This window comes from Dipodomys spectabilis, unplaced genomic scaffold (assembly GCF_019054845.1).
Source record: "Dipodomys spectabilis isolate Male_0828 unplaced genomic scaffold, ASM1905484v1 ptg000631l, whole genome shotgun sequence".
Lineage (NCBI taxonomy): Eukaryota > Metazoa > Chordata > Mammalia > Rodentia > Heteromyidae > Dipodomys > Dipodomys spectabilis.
Window position 1 is genome coordinate 337,502 of NW_024871308.1, and position 5,681 is coordinate 343,182.

The window sequence follows — 5,681 nt, forward strand, 5'->3', positions numbered from 1 at the left end:
TGGCTGTAATTATGTGTCTTTCTCCATGTGTGCATGTATACATGTGTATATGTATGTGTGTGAATAGTAACATATATGTGTACATTATGGCTTATATCATCATTTATTCTTTGCTAATAAATAAAGTAAGGAATCCCTAAAGTTTTAACAGAAACTGTGTAGTTAAAGTCTTAACTCTTCACTCTGTTTCTTTACACAAAGACTTTGCAAGTCCTCATTAATAAAGTTTCCATAAACTCTGAAATGTACATACTTAATGCTTAATGTCTGCTACCATAAATCTTAAATACTTTATAGAAAAGTTTTATACTTGCCAAATAGTCCTATTTTTTGGCATATATAAGCAAAATCCCCAAAGTAAGCATATTTAAAACATTAAAACTTTTAACAAACCTTAACACTTTCTGCAGTGTTCATTTTGACAGGTGCCTTGTATAGAATAATTGAATTTCTCCTCCTACACATCTCTTGAACAATAAATATCCAGAATTATTTTGTTTTTGGCATGTCTATCTTGATTTTATTCTTAAATGTGTGCTTATGTAAGAAATACATGATTTTAAAATTTCACAATTCTTTTGAACTTACTTTTTGTTGAATTGTCTAGTTTAATAAAATCAATAAAAATTATACTTTATATATAAAAAATGTTTTATGCTCAATTTAGCATCACATACACTAACATTGGAACAATACAGAGAAGATTAGCACACCCCAGGCGCAAGGATGACATAAAAATTCGTGGAGCGTTCCATATTTTTTACAACAGATGCTGAAAGGTATGTGGCCACAAGGGAACCGTATTGCATTCTTGGTGGGAGTGTAAACTTGTTCAACTACTTTGGAAAGTAGTATGGAGTTTCCTCAAAAGACTCCACATAAACTCCTCTATGACACAGTAATCCCACTTCTGGGGATTTACCCAAATGATAATAAACAAGACCATACTAAAACTACCAGCACAACTATGGTTATTGCAACATTATTTACGATAGCTAAGATATGGAATCAACCCAGATGCCCCATTAGATGAATGGATCAAGAAAATGTGGTATATATACACAATGGAATTCTATGTCTCCATCAGAAAGAATGACATCTCCCAATTTGATAGGAAATGGAAAGACTTGGAAAAAAAATTATTTTGTAAAGTAAGCCAAGTCCAAATAAATATAGGTCCCATGATTTCCCTTATTTTCAATAACGAAAATATGTCTTGGATAAGCTGAAAAGTTCAAAAGATATGTGCATATATCCAGATAAGATGATGTTAAAGAAATTGAACCCCAAGATAGGGACACAAGTGGATTTTTTTGTTTCTTGCTATTGTTTCTAACGTACTTATAATGTGCGATGTCATTTTTTTTTGTTTCTTTGTATGTTTCTCCCCATGCTATAACCCCTGTTTTCTCTGTATTTGAAGTTGGTGCACTTACATCTTGTATGTATGCTTCTCTAATTTGGGGAGGGGAAGGGAAAAAATGCTCAAATAGGGATACAGGTTGACCCATTGTAACAATGAGATGCACAAGACACTATGTTGAAAAATGAACTTTACAATTTAGGCGTAGGAAGGAAGGGTGAGGGGAGTGTACTTGTGGAGGTGGGAGGGAAGGGATGGTAGGGGAAATACAAAGGAGGAGTTAACAATGATTGTTAGGAAATATACTAGTTTCCTTGTTCATGTAAATGTGACCCCTCTGCACAGTATTATTACAATAAAAAACATATAAAATGCTCTGAGATGGAAGAGTTTATTTCCTCTATTTTACCCATATAATATCGTTAACAAAGAAATTAATGCAGAACACTGATATGAAGGTAATTTGAATAAATGTGTGTGTGTGTGTGTGTGTGTGTGTGTGTGTGCGGCACGGCACAATCAAACACATGCGTGCATGTAAACACACGCCATGCATGTATATTGGCGTGCTGAGAGTTTAAAATCAGGTCTTCAAGGTCTTGCTAGGCTTTTACTATCTAGCTACGATATAAGCTACATCTCAATTCCTGGCTCTTTGCTAATTCATTAAACTTTTTGAAAAATAATTTCATGACGTGTTTTTTTTGGCCCTGATTGGCTCCCAAGTGTTATCCACAGATCTCAGTCTCCTGAGCAAATATTCAGAGTAGATAGGATTATAGGTGTGACCAGCCAGAACAAGGCTTTTAGAATAATTTTTAAAATAAAAGAAAATTTACTTCAAGGGAGCCTGTTTTTTCATCTCCTAATTTGAAAGCCTTTTGGAGTGATTTTATGATAATTTAATTTGTTTGGGGATTGTTAAAAGATAGAAAGTGATGATATTTAAAAGTTTTAGTACTTTTTAAAAAAGAAATTGGAACTGAGGGACAGAAGAAATTTGGCTGTCTTCGGACATCAATTTATAAGCTCAGCTCTGTGCATGATAACCCAATGTCACCAACGCAGTCTGTGTTGAAGACAAAATGTGACAGAAAACAATCACCATGGGCAATATTTGCTACGCTCTTATTTCTTGGGCAATATGAATATTGAATTGAGAGTATAAAGAATGGAGAGATTTTACCCACCTTTTTGGTATTGCTGAAAGACTTTTGGAAACTTTGACTCATTTCCTTCCTCACTGTGTGTGTCTTTGGGCCATGCACTTACTGTCTTTAACTACAATTTTTCCCAACACTACAATGCTAATAACATTAGCATTATAGCAAATGTTATCTTAAGTATTAAGAGAATAAAACTTGTGAAACACTTAACATAAACCTATGAATGATCTTTGAGTTTAGCCACCATTCTTTTTAAAATACTAAAAAGAATGTGATAAGTAGTACAGAAACCATTACACGTAGTGTGAGCAACCAGAATTAATATCTACTGACCATGCTCTGCGTCCAAGGAAGCCAGGTGTATAACTTCTTATGCTGTAAATCAAACTGGTTATCTTATGTCATGATAGTGTAAAAATATCAGGGACAGAACGATGAGGGAATGTTGTAGACTGAGGTGAAATCCATATGAAAATGTGCAAAACTGATAAAACATGGAAGTATCTGAGCAGTATGTTGTGTTTTACATCATTTAAGTTACATCGCAAAGATAAGGAAGACCTAGAAGAATAAAATGTCTTTTTGATAGTCTATAATAGGTCCTTAGAAGGATGAACACTTTCCTCATTCTTGTAGAGGCATCGTCAGATGAGGGGAACTATATTTTTTGTTTGCTTCCTTCCATTTATTCTTCAGTTTGAAATCTGAAGAACATGAGACTGAAAGAAACCAAGTGAAATTAGCCATGTAGCCTTCAGAAAGAACAATCAAAGAAAAATAAATAAAATATATATAGCCTTGTAAAAGGTCTAACTACATTGAGTTATATAGTCTCAAGCGTGAACAGAAAATGATTTAAAAAATATGTTAATAAAAATTTAAAAATGTTTGGAGCTGCTTAATCTTTTTCCTTTCTACTACTATGAATTAATTATTGATTTTCTATAGAGAGATTAAAGATCAGATTAACAAGAAACTTGATTAAAAATGGACAAAAGTTCTGAATAGACATGTTTTCCAAAAAGCCCAGAAAATCGCCTGTGGATTTACAAATTTGTATTTAATACAACTTCTATGCTGGCTTAATGCTTTGTGAGCAGAAGTCATTAGAGAAATGCAATTCAAAATTATTATGATATTACTTCTTAACTATTATAACTCTCATCAAAAATACCCAAAGAACCAGGTGTGGTGGTAAAGGCTTGTAATTCCAAGTGATTGGAGGATGGAGTAAAAGGATTTGAGTCTAAGGCCAGTCTTGGGTACTGCACACAGTAAAAACCTGCCATTTAAATAAACTCAAAAGGTAATAATGTTGGCTGGCGACACTGTGGAGAAAAGGAAATTTTCTACACTCTTGGTCAAAATACAGGTTAGTGTTCTCATTGTAGAAAGTAGTATGCAGTTTTCTAAAGACATCCAAAGTTGAAATATCATCTGACCCACCAATCGCGTGATTATTTCTCTCTGGGTAACTCATAAATATATCTGTAGTTCATTGTTATTCACATTATTCACAACAACAGCCAAGATATAAATCGAAGTCCAGTGTTCAACTACAAACTAATAAAGCAATTGTGGGTACATGCACAAATATCTTTTTCTGTTGATCCCAAAGTATTTTTTATTATTTTCCTGTTTCCATTTCATTAACCTCCAAATTGGAAATCCAGATATATGATTTAATTTAACCAAAACTACTTATTGAGTATAAGGAACTTCTACTCTCTACATTCTTCCCACTAAGATCACCAAATATGGTGAGTCTGAAATAGTCTCTTTTTGATCTATGTTAATATTCTTTACAATATGAGTGAAATGTTTAAAAAGTAGTATTTGTTTTAGCTTAACTGCTCTGAAGAGACAATAAATGATATTATCAAAGCTTAAAAATGATTTGATTTAAAATTTAGAACTCTGGAAATGGTTTTGACCACTCTGGTTACTGGAGCTTTCACTACAACCTCATGAGACAATTTATACTGATAAAGCAAAAATCTGAGGTTAGACATTTATGAATAAAAAATCATGTCATTCTGAATATGTAGAGCTACATATAAAACATAAAAAATTAGCTTTTAAATACCTGAATATGCTAGTACATTTAATTGCAGGGTAAATACTAGTTCTGAAATGAGATAAAATTGCACTTATTTTGAAATATAAACCTAAGTATTTATTTGAATAAAAGAAAATGTTTAAAATATCACTCATTCAAGAAATAAGATGTAGAGTTAGTTGTTTTTCATGCCAATTAAGTTCTCTAAACTTACTACAAATATAGATTAGTAAAACTAATTCATTGCTTTGTAGGGAAATAGCATTGTTTCCTAAAACTCATGAAAATAACTTCTTCTGAAACAATTGCTAAGTAACTGTTTTATATTGTTTTGTCATGGAACCTTATTCGATAAATTTTTATTCATTAAGTTAAATAATTGGACAAAAATATAAATTATGCATAAAAAATGTTTATCTAACACGAGATTATTTTTTCAGAAGACCGATCATGCCTTTCTTAAAGAACACTAGAAGGCAGTGTTCTTTATTAATTTTTAGTTATTTTGTTAATGGATATTAATTGTCAGAAGTGACAATTCCATAATATATTTAACATATTTGATTATACTCCCTCTATTTCCTTCTCATTACTCTTTCCTCCAAAGATCTTCTGTTATTCACATAAAATTACATCTTCATATATGCACATATAAACTAACTTGGAAGATTTAAGCTAAACTGCAAGTTAATTCAAGATGTACAGTGAATTAATAGGATTAACAAAAACCTGAATATCTTTTGTTAACTTTTGAATTGAGCTATTATTATTATTATGGCTAAGGTTAGGATCCCAGACAGAATTAGAATTAGGATTAGAGAAATAGAAAATTTAGGTTCATCAAATAATGACCTATTGCAACAATGATACTCACAAGACACTATGTTGAAAATGAAGTTTACACCAAGGGGAGGGAGGAGAAAAGGAATTGGGGAGGGATGTGGTAGTGGGAGAACAAGAAAGAAGTGGGCTACAATGCTCAACAAGAAACGTAATCCTTACCTTATACATGTAACTAATCCCTCTTTAAAGCATCTTTGCAACAAAATAAAATTTTTAAAAAATAATAAAAAATAAAACCTGACAGGAAATA

The 5,681-nt window shown here is 32.0% G+C and overlaps 1 non-coding gene across 1 annotated transcript; it reads left to right on the top strand.

The window, feature by feature from the left end:
• Positions 1-654: 654 nt before the first annotated feature.
• LOC122101134 lies at positions 655-761 on the top strand. The gene has a single exon (XR_006146313.1). It is a non-coding gene; the product is annotated as a U6 spliceosomal RNA (small nuclear RNA).
• The last annotated feature ends 4,920 nt before the right edge of the window (positions 762-5,681 follow it).